Here is a 12,334-nt window from a genome sequence, read left to right as displayed (position 1 = left end):
ACCCCCGTCCAAATGCTTGCACCCTTTGTCTTGCGCTGCTAATTCTCATCGGGTAGAGGGAAACTTTGGTTAAGGATTGCCTACGAAGCGGCTGAGCCGAGGAACAGTCAAGTGTTTGGATTGTGTTTGTAGCTGGAGAGGTCTTTGTATCTCGACTCTATTCATATACGTGAAACCATATCCCGATTGAGATTATTTGCCTCTAATTCTCCCTGAGCCGAAACTAATTAACACGTGTAACAAACATGCTGTGGGTTCCTTTATCTGAGAATGTCCTCATCCTTAATAATATTATTAATAATACCAATTGCCCCTTGAATTTTAACAACAATAACTTGCATTTATATAGCGCCCCTCATGCAGGGTAGCGTCCCAGAGCGCTTTACGTTGGCAGAACAAATGCCGAACTGGAGAGAGGGGGGAGTTGTCAGATTAATGAAGATGAACTTTACTGTACCCTCTGCTTAAAGAAAAAGTGTTGGTTGGGGAGAATTGAATCACACGGACCATATCAGATTTAATTCCATTTTATTTCCATGTCAGACCAACTGGTATTTAATTTTATATACTATGCGTAAGTAAACTAACAAAGGTCTCATTATGGCTTGTTAACCTACGATAATGTTTTACCCAGTGTTGACTTTTGCAATTCCTGATTGGAGACTGTTGCTTGTTATGGAGTAAACACTGAAAGTTCCATTACGTGAAATTATCACAGGGAATCTGAAAAAAAAAAACACAATCATTACCCTATAGTTACCTCAGTAAAGTCAAACGAGAGAAGGGAGTTTATCCCGGTGTCCTGACCAACAATTCCCCCTCCCAAATAAAATCGGGCACTCACCCCATGGCTGTTTGTGGGACCTTGCAAATTGGCTTCCATGTTTGCCCACAAAATACACAGTCGCACTATTTTACAGTAGAAAATACTGCAAAATAGTGTTTCACAGCCCTGTGAAAGCGCTGTGAAACATCTCGATGACATGATAAGACGCTTCTGTTACTTTGCAAATGCAAGGATTATCGTTGATCAGTAACCGTTTCACCCAACGGTAGACTATCAAACTACCTATCCAACTTCCTGAAAGATACCTTCTCTATCATCCATTAAATCTGAATAATCCCTTTAATTTCTAGGAATTTGACTGATTGCCTTTTGAAACCCTTCACAAAATTTGCCAACAAGGTTCCCAGTCACTGTAATTCGCAGTAAAAATCCTGTCGAGGGCTTTGGGACTTCCCGATGAATTGACGAGGTGCTGTGTCAAATGCAAATGTAGCTCCACAGGTGCTGACTTTGGGGCGAAAAAAAGATTGCCAGGAAACGATCTGATCCTCAACTCATATCTATCACCTAAATGTTCATCAGTGGGGCTTGACAGGAAGGGTACGTTTAGTCCTATGGGCTGTCTCTGTTCATTACCTGTAAGACAGGTGTATTGATCGCCGTGAAGTCCTTCAAACCCGAGTTGAACGTTTAAAGATCCTGTGAAGCTGTTCGAAAAGAGAAGAGAGTTTCTCTCCTGACTTGATAACACCCCAGATAAAATTGGTCATTTGCTTCACGGTACTTTTGTGGAACATTGCCCACGTGAGCTGCTGTGTTTTGCTTTGGATTACACAGTCACTGCACTTTACAGTACCTCCTCAGCGAAGCGCTTTTCCAGTGAGGACTCGTCCTGGTGTGAAAGGCACTGTACCAAACGCAAGGATTACTTTTAATTATTCTATACCTGAAAATGGTGAAACCTTAGGCGAGTTTCCTCACTCCACCACGCGCAGTAAATAGGAAGCTGGTTGTTAGTCGATTGGTGGATTACTTTCAGGGGGTAATAATTCTTCCAAAATAAAAAAAATTGGTCAATCGATCCACGACTGTTTGCGGGACACTGCTGTGCGCAATTGGCTGCCGCGTTTCGCCCAACAAGTACGCATTCTGCGAAGCACTTTGAAACGTCTCGACGACATGATAAGGCGCTATCTTAAATGCGAGGATTATTATTGTTCTGGGGATACTTCCTCCATCCCGTGTTTTGGGCTCCAGGGAGGTGCTCGACCAACAGTTTATACTTTGAGGTGAAAATCTCTCGAGTTTCTGAAGCATCGTCTGACCGACAGCCCACGATCTAACCCACTGCTTCGCAACGCTGTGGAGATGATTCGGCGTCGGGCTGTCCTGGGACTTGATCAGTCAAACGCGGGGCTCGATTAATGGGCCTTTCAGCTGGAAAAACGACACAACAACAACACACTTCCCTTTGCTGAGCCCCTGATGGATCATTTACAGAGAGGCTTCGGGTCAGGGAACACAATGTGCCACTTCAACTGCCTCCTTCAAAGCGGTGAGGGGTATAGCGTTCAGAAGCCCGTAACCTGTTCGCAATGAAGGGACAGGGTTTTTTTTTAAGGAAAAAAAAGAGAGCGAGAGAGAGGATTGCGAACCCATCCCACAACTAACGCACTTCACAGGAGCTGGGATCGGCAGTAACCTTGTTTGCTGGATTACTGCAATAAAGAAGGCAATAATTGAAGAGCTAAGTGCAGAACGGCAGTGATGGGTGGCTTTTATTCCAGCTATAATTGTGTGTGTTTTCCCACGATTCCTTTAGCAACCACAAAACTAAATACAGGGCTGGTGAGCATAACAACTCTGGGTGTTTACCGTTCTGCAGGCGGAGGTGGATAGGTGTTTGTTATTTTCAGGGTATTAAAGGGATACGGGGCAAGGGCGAGCAATTGGGGTTGAGGTACAGATCAGCCATGATCTAATAGAATGGCGGAACAGGCTCGAGGGGCTTGAATGGCCTCCTTCTATACGCTATTCGTGGAGTCCTGTAGCTCAGTGGTTAGAGCACTCGCTTTGCAAACGAGAGACCTGAGTTCAATTCCAGGCAGAGGGCGAAACCTTGGGCAAGTTTCCTTACTCCACACAGAGCCTAATAATAATCCTCCAAAACCAAAAACAATAATAAATTGGTCATTTTCAGTCTACGACTGTTTGTGGGACATTGCTGTGCGCAATTGGCTGCCGCGTTCGCCCACAAATATACAGTCAATTCACTTTACAGTGTGTTCTGTGAAGCGCTTTGGGACGTCCTCCCGACGTGAAAAGCGCTATATCGAATGCAAAGATTATTATTATTATTATTCGGGTGTCGGCCTGGCTCAAACTCACAAGCTGCAGTCTCGAACGGATAGCCTTTCTAGGCCAGAGCTCGCAGTGAAAGGCCCTCGAACGAAATAAAAGTTAGCAAAATCACACAAGGCCTTGGTTCGCGCGGAGCGAAGAAGAAGAAAATACATTCGCCTCATCGTTCCAGTTAACAGAGCCTGTGTGCCGGCAATCCTGGTTAAACTGCTCAGCAAATGCTTCAGTTGCAGCTCAATTACAAAACGTCAAGGTAAAACGGCAGAACATCAAAGAAAAGCACAAGCACTGACTTTGAGGGCTGGACATTTTTTTTTAAAAAATTGTTTTTTAAAAAAAATGGACTCTGGTGACTTGATTCGAATTGCAATTTATTCAACACATGAATAAAATAGTTCTAATCTGGTCACTCAATCCACGACTGTTTGTGGGACACTGCTGTGCGCGATTAGCTGAAGTCTCAACGATGTGATAAGGGGCTTATATCAAACGTGAGGAGCACTATTAATATTATTATAAAGTGAAACGACTTTTGGTCATTTAGCAAAATGGGCTTTTCATCGTCCATTTTTACTGCCCTTCACACAGAATTAATTGTTGGCAGCTTGTGATGACTACTATAAACAGGTAGTTAAGGCTGTGTCAGCAGACGTAAAGGAAATTGGTTAAACATCGCAGAGCCACCATAAACCGATCATTAAACACCATTAACCTTCAATGTCCTTTTCGTCAGTGCTTCCATCATAATTGTTAGCATCACAAATAAAACCCAAGGAACTGTAATGTGTACATATAATGTCATTTGCTTCTTAATTACAGCATGGATTAAGTGCTTGCCTGAGGTCTCATTCAGTATGGCCGCTTTCTCACCTTGCATTCGCTCCACCTCCTCTCCCGAGCCCCGAAATTCAACCTGGCCTTAGCCCGCGAGTCCGTTTCATTGCAAGTTTTTCAGGCGGCGCAGACTGGTGGAAAATGTATTCATTTCTGTGTTCATTCGTAAGCTGTTGGAGGTTTCTCTCTCTCTCTCTACCTCCCTCACTCACTCTCACACACGCGCTCTCTGCAGTTCCAAACGAATAATAATAATAATAATCGTCGCATTTCATACAGCGCCTTATCACGGCTTCGAGAGGTCTCAAAGCGCTTTCACAGGATACACTGCAAAGTGGAGTGACTGTGTATTTTGTGGACGAAACGCGGTAGGCAATTGCGCACAGCAGCGTCTCCCACAAACAGACGTGGATTCAAGTGATCGAATTATTATCATTTTTGTAAACGAAGGCTGAACTTTCCATAACCATAAGCAGTCATCAACTTTGCGGCCCAACGGTCTCGAGTGTAAGACTAATTAGAATTTCAGGCAAGTTTTTTTTATTGGGGAGCATAGATGGCACCAAATGTGGCAGCACAACAGTTGTGAACATAGACAGCAAATGGCAGCAGAGTCTTTAGGAAGGAGAGAGGGGGTGGTGGGAGTGGTGTGGAGGAAGGAAGATGACCAAAAAAATCCTCGTGGGTCAAGACTTGCGGTCGGTCGCTTATTAACCCATTCCCGTTGGTGAGTTCCACACAAGAAACGGGTTAAAGAATCTACCAGCCTTACCCCTCAGTGTCACGGGACACAGTAATGCCTCCAGGAGGGACACAGTCGAGCCAGTAGGAGGTTGGTAAATTTACTTGTGGTACAAAGTGTCCAAGTTCAACTTCAAAGCCATCACGGAACGTGCCATTTAAATATCTTGTTTGTTCTCTTCTTTTTATTTTAAACGCAATGTTAAGGGCTGCTGGAAAGCCAAACATTCCCGTTATCAGATTGCTCCCATTAAACAAACATGGCGAGAATAAGGAGTACCATGTGTCTGAGATGGAAAGTACGCAAGAAACCCTCCTTTGAGAAGCATCCTTTACGTCATAAACCAACTAGGGGATAAAAGAAGTTAGAGTCCTTTGTGTGACAATAGGGGGAGTTACACAATACCTTGCTGTTATTTTTAGCCACCAATTCAGTGAAGCTTCCTCCAGACAAAACCTGTCTTGAAAAGTCATTTTAATTAATAATAATAATAATAATAATCCTTGAACTTGGTATAGCGCCTTATCACGTCGTCGAGATGTCTCAAAGCACTTCACGGGATAGACTGTGAAGTGTAGTGACTGTGGTGAGGGGTGTTCAGCGGAGGGGAGGGGAGGGCGAGGGGAGTTCAGACTAGTTATCAACGAAAGGGTGACTGAGATCTGAGTCTACACAGCAACATTCATTCAATAATACCTGATCCCTGCTTCACGTTCCCTGTTAGAGCCATGTTCTCATTAGCAAGTCACCCATTAACTGGCACATACTGTACGGGCAGGACAGCTCTGACTGCGTGCAGTGCGAGAGGAGAGTACGAGGGCGGGAAGCTGTGAGGGGCTGTGACTTTCGGGAAACTTCTGCAGATTAACAGGTTAAAAAAAACATAAGGGTAGAGAAAAAAAAACTCCAGACGTTTCCGCAACGCTCAGACATTGGGTCCAAATGGTCCAGCGAGGCCCGGGACGGGTTTTGATGGATCTACAAACCGTTGGCTGGCAAGAGTTTGAGACTTGATCACCACAAGAGAGTTCCCGGGCACGAGAACGACTTCCGATTCAAGTCTTCGGAGCTCTTGCGGAGCGTGAAACGAAAAGGCAAAATGTAGGATGTATGAAAAAAGAAGTAATTGCGTGGGCTGAGTAGGTGCAGAACAATCGATCGATCGATCGATCGCCTCTGAATCAGAAGGTTGTGGGTTCAATCCTTACCTGGACTTTGAGATCACACTTCCCGTGGGGTAATGGGGGAGCGCTGCATTGCACGTAGGCGCTCTCCTTCGGGTGAGGCGTTTAAACCGAGACGCCTGTTTAGCTGAATGTTAAAGATACTATTCGGGAAGGGAGTTTCTCCCCGTTTCCTAGCAAGCAATCCCTCGGATTACAAAACAAAAGTGATCATTCACTTCTCGGCTGTTTGTGGGACACTCGCGTGCGAAAATTTGCTGCTGTTTTAAACTCACAGTCACTATGTTTCTAGAAAAAAAGTACTCTACAAAGCTCCTTGATGGCATTTTGACTTGATAGGGCGATCCGTCAAACACAAGGATTCTTATTATTCCCAAATATACCTCAACAGATTTACATTTATACAACGCTTTTCATGTTGGAGGATGTCCAAGGCATTGGACTCGTTTTTCCCCAGTGAATTCAGCTCTGATTTGCAACGGAATTAATTGAAAATAATTGGACGATCGGAATATACAAGACCTGCTTGCTGTACTTTAGGCCGTGATCAAAGTAGAATTCATCACGAGGGGGGGGCAGGTCACCATTCCTCAGCAGAAAATACCAGCAGTGAGTTACAGCACGTGAAATTGACCTAATTTTCGTCGATTGTTAAGAGTCGGAATCTAAATCAAAAGCCCTAATCGTGTTACACTGCCTGGGGCAATCCTTTAGAAGCTTAAACGGGCCTTTCGAAAAATATGACGTAAGTTCCTGAACGCTGTTTCTTCACGCCCGGGGATAAATAGAATGAAATGAGATCACCGTGTAGAGGCTCGATGGGAGACGCGACACAAAGCAACGTCCAACAAGCCAAACAAGTTCCGCCCCAAGTGTGTTAGGGCTTCGTCTTTCAAAATCAAGTCCCGCGGGCAAAACACAAACCCAGCGCGCAACCACCAGCAATAATGACAAACCTCGCATTTGATACAGCGCCTTAGCGGGTCTTCGAGACGTCTCAAAGCGCTTCGCAGGATACGCCGTAAAGCAGAGCGGCCGTGTGTTTTGTGGGCCAAACGCGGCAGCCAATTGCGCCCAGCGGGCCTCCCCACAAACACTCGTGGGTTGAAGTGACCAAATTATTATTTTTTTTTGTTAAAAATAATTGGGGAACCATGCAGCAAAAAAAAAACATCCAGGATTGTCACCTTTAGGGAGAGGTGTTCTTTGTGGACAAGTGGACTCCACGTCTAGAAGGTTGATTCCAAAGGTCAGGTCTTGGGATTTGATGATCAGTGGTCACGAGACACAGATGGTCTCTCTCTCTCTCTCTCTCTCTCTGTCTACACATATGGTCCATGACACACTTCCACTGTCGATTGCGTTGGCCTCACTGCGTTATTCTCTGCCACGAACGGCTCCCATGGTTACTTGTAAATAATATCTCGTTTCGGAACCTTGCCATTCAATCAACGATTAGGAGTCAGTCATCCAATGTTACTCACCCTCGAGGTCAGCAGCAGTTATTACCCGGAAACTTTAAGCCGATCCGGTTTAGGAACCCCCCCCCCACCACCACCCCCTTGTGAATCTGGCTCCTCGTGACTGGCTCAGGCCTCCTGCCCGTCCCACGAGTCCACCATCGGTGGCCTGCGCTTTCAGCCACTGCGCCCCGAAACTCCGGAACACCCTCCCTCTTATCCCTCTGCCTTGCCCCTTCCTCCCCCATCTTCAGATCGTGGCTGAAGACCGACCCTGTTCGACCCGGCTCGGCTCGGCTTCGCGCTCCGCGATGCTGTCAACGTTGTTGAATTCGGTTTTAAAAGAACTCACAGAAAAGTGGCTTCAAAACTTAAGGCCGCGGTTTAAGTGTTTGTTTGCCGAATTCCTGGAGCCTCTGAAAACGCTGCGTAAACACAGTAAATCTAGACCCGGGGAGGGGCGCGGAATTTGTGCCTTAAGAGTTGGAAGAAAGGCTGACTTTGCTTTGAAGCTGATCAATTGGGAAGAAGTCAGGGACTTAACAACAACAACGAGCGCAAAAACAACAACAAATTGCATTTATGTAGTGCTTTATGTGTCGGGAGGATGTCGCAAGGCGCTGCTGGGCATTGAGGAGTTTGCATCCAAGCTGCGGGTTAGGATCAGAGAGAGGTGGAGAGCAAATGATTGGTGCGGAGGAGGAAAAATCTCAAAGGCACAAAAGGTCGAAAAGGAAGGTCTTGAGATGGGCCTTGAAGGAGGCAATGGAGGGGGTGGAGACGGAGAAGTTACAGAGGGTGGGGGCAGAGAGGCGGAAGGACCGCCTGGCTGATAGGGGAGCCCGGTTAGCACCTGGAACACGTATAGTGAAAGACACACAAGGTCACTGAGATAGTGAGAATTCCTGCTTTCGGCTGTTACAACACCTGCCTCAGTTTCGGAGCTTAAAAAGCATTTGGGGATATTGAGACGTCACAATGAGAAATCCCATTGTAGAGCTGTAACAAGTGGATTATTATTTTTAGCGTAATAAAGGCCATTTGTAACAAAGGACTATCCACAGGTTCTAAGAGCCAACAACATTCATACTATATATATATATATTTATAGTATTTTCACACTCTTGGGGCTGATAATTTCACCCTCAAACATACAGTCAATTCACTTTAAGGTAGAGAGTATATTCTGTGAAGTGCTTTGAGACTTCTAGAAGATGTGAAAAGCACTACATAAAATGCAAAAATTATTATTATTATTATTATTATCGTAATTCCTTCCGAAGTCAATGGAGAATCCTGAAACTTTGAAAAGATCGCTCTTAAAAGAGCCCGCACAGACACGATGACCGAATGGTCTGTGCTGTCAATGGACTGTGCTGTAAATTTCTCCGACTGTATTGAGCCAACGCTGACTGTTATAAGCGCACTCGGAAACAAAAGTGAGGCGTTTCTAATGGAACGCCACAGATCAGAATGCAGTTCCCCGAAAATTCAAGTAAACGCGGCTTTAAAAGCTTTTATGACTTGTACTGACTATAGTCTCTTATTTGATTGATTCTCCAGGTAACAATTACGGAGGGTTAATAATAATCCTTGCATTTGATATAGCGCTTTTCACGTCGGGAGGACGTCCCAAAGCGCTTCACAGAACACACTGTAAAGTGAATTGACTGTATATTTGTGGGCGAACGCGGCAGCCAATTGCGCACAGCAATGTCCCACAAACAGTCGTAGATTGAAAATGACCAATTTATTATTGTTTGTTTTGGAGGGATTATTATTAGGCTCTGTGTGGAGTAAGGAAACTTGCCCGAGGTTTCGCCCTCTGCCTGGAATTGAACTCAGGTCTCTCACTTGCAAAGTGAGTGCTCTAACCACTGAGCTACAGGACTCCACGATTTGTTAGGAGATTGAACAGTCCTGAGCAGACTGTATAATAACTTTTAAGAGGGAATCGGACCAATATTTACAAAGGAAAAGTATAAAAGGGTGCAGTGGGAGTGGGGGGAGGGAGGAGGAGTGGGACTGAGCGGTTTCAGAGAAGGTTTAGGCAAGGGTTTGGGCACCGTGGTCTGAATGGCCTCTGTCTGTGTGTAAAAGTCTGGGATCCTTTAAGTACAACCAAGTATAACCTCCTCCACCAATAACAGGTATGAAAACTGCACCAGCTTATGTCCCAGTGATTTATTATTAATAATAATAATAATAATCCTTGCATTTGACAGAGTGTTTAGAGTGGCCCTCTACAGAACATCTTAAAGAACAAGGTCCCACACACAGCCAGGAAGTAAACGGAGGATTACCGGGCAGGACAGCGGGAGAAACTCCCTTCTCTTTTGAATAGTGCCTTGCGATCTTTAATGGCTCTGTTTTACGGTCTCATCGACAGACGGCACCTCCGACAAAACAGCTCTTCCCCCAGTACTGCACTGGAACGCCGGCCTAGACTGTGAGCTCAAAATCTCCGACGTAGGGGAGCCCACAACCTCGAGCCCACAACCTTCTGACTCGGAGGCGACTGAGCTAGTCTGACACTGGTTCTTTACATTGTCATACACTTTGTTCCTACGGTTTGAAGTACACATTTGACACATATTTGACACAGCCACTGCCAAGGCAAAAATTGTACATTCCACAGAACAGAGTGTAACGTACATACGTACATATATGTTGTATTAAAACCTCACAAGGAATGATTGCCGGTGGTTGGGGGGGTGGGGACGGGGGAAGAGAAGGGTGTCCTGAGAATAGACATTCCTATTTTTAGGGACAATCTGCACCCAATAACAGCAGATAACAAGACTCCCTTGTGTCCTTTTCTTCTAGGAACGGAGACCAAATGTTGCAAGGAGTTTTCGGGTTAAGGCAATATGGTTTGAAGCTCGATTCCTTAATAAGGCATCAGGCAAACTAACTGGATTCAAACCTATAGCAGTCTGGCCAAAGGTGCTCATTCTGCTCCTTGGGACGTCCTCCTGACGTGAAAGGCGCTTTATAAATGGAATCTTGTTGTTGTTGTTGTTGTTGTTGCTCAGCACGTCTATACCCACTAACCCATTGGAAGTGCCATAGATGTTAAGAGCGATATAACACACACTGAGATCTCACTTCTTGTAGGCTTAGCTTGGACTTTGAGCTCTCATATCAGATCAGATCAGATCAGATCAGATTTAAAAACAAAAACAATAATAAATTGGTCATTTTCAATCCACGACTGTTTGTGGGGACATTGCTGTGCGCAATTGGCTGCCGGGTTCGCCCACAAACATACAGTCAGTTCACTTTACAGTGTGTTCTGTGAAGCGCTTTGAGACGTCCTCCCGACGTGAAAAGCGCTATATCAAATGCGAGGATTATTATTATTATAGATTGTGGTTCTCACCAACGCAACTGGATAGGAGCAGAGGAGGGAGCAAGATGCCTTTGGATGAGACATGAAACTGCCTTTCCTTGTAACTCTCGAAAGATCCCATGACACTATTCGTAAAGAGAAGGGAGTTTCCCGCTAATGTCCTGGCCAACAATACGCCCAGATGTGTTAATCGGTCATTCGCTTCACGAATGGCTGTTGATGTGATGTGGCTGCGTGCAAATTAGCTGCTGAGCTTCCTTTCGCCCACAGATACGCAGTCACTGCACGTTGCAGTATTTGTCTGCGAGGCAGTTTGAGATTTGGACGATACGGGGCGCTGTACGGAAATGCGAGGGCTGTGAACACGATTCGGTTTAAAGCTTAAAAGTATGTTATATTATGGCTTCAAGTTTAAAACTATGTTGCCCCTGTAGGGAGGGTGCAGCACTTTCAACCACCGCTCCGAAACCCCAGGACACTCTCCCTCCATCTCCCTCCGCCTTGTCCCCGCTCTCCTTCCCCATCTTCAGATCTCGCCTGAAGACCTTTCTCTCCGACCGTGTCTACGGTCACCTGCTCCCCACCCCCCTCCCCACCCCACCCCACCCCCTCAGTTCGGTGTCCTACTCCGCCACCGTCAAGTATGCGGGTGGGGGGGGGGGGGGCCGGGGTGGCTGCGTAAATGCGGATCGTTTAAGGAGACTTGACTATTAAAATGAAGTGAGAAGGGGTTCAAAGTTTAATTTAAACTCTACGCCTTTCAACGACGGTTGCAAAGTTTGTGCGGGTGAGGTGGGGTGGGGGGGGGGGGGGGGAGGAGTCTTTTCTTTCTCTCTCGCACCAGCTTTCGAGTCATTTTGATCGGGGGCATCGAATGACTTTACCGCGCCGCAGCGCGAAACAGTATTTTATGATGATATGTATGAATATATATGTAAAAATGCCCATATACATCAGGCGGTGTTTATTGGGCTAAATCGGTGTTGTGTTTGTGTGTGTGTGGGGGGGTGGGGGGGGGGGGGTTATTTGCATGTGGTGCTGGTGATAGGGCAATCCACAAGTGATGTGAAATGCCTGTGACCAGCCCCTATATAACACGGCTGGCGTTATGAAGCAGAACATACAGAGAGAGAGAGAGTGTGTGTGTGTGTGAGAGAGAATCAGTCAGTGCCATTCAAGGGGTGCGAGAGAGTCGGCTGGTTAAAGGGGAGGGTGCGTCCGCGGCGGCTTTGAAAGGACCCGGCGGAGGCTTCGGCGGCCGGACGCCTTTAAGGGGCGGAGTCTGAAGTGTACAGAGGGCTACATTGACTGAAACTGATACCCACACACACATATATACACAGATCTACACACACGGACCCACACACACACACACAGAGACCCCCACACACAGACCCACACACACACAGACCCACACACACACACACGGACCCACACACACACAGACTTACACACACACACACAGACCCCCCACACACACACACACACGGACCCACACACACAGACCCCCCCACACACACAGACCTACACACACACACACACAGTCTGGTTGATTTCAACACCTTGTGAATGGTGCCAGTGGAGCTTTGAGTGTGGAGCCTGAGGACAAGAGGA

The sequence above is a fragment of the Callorhinchus milii genome, unplaced genomic scaffold (genome assembly GCF_018977255.1).
Source record: "Callorhinchus milii isolate IMCB2004 unplaced genomic scaffold, IMCB_Cmil_1.0 Scaffold23, whole genome shotgun sequence".
Classification (NCBI taxonomy): domain Eukaryota; kingdom Metazoa; phylum Chordata; class Chondrichthyes; order Chimaeriformes; family Callorhinchidae; genus Callorhinchus; species Callorhinchus milii.
This window is presented reverse-complemented; position numbering follows the sequence as displayed.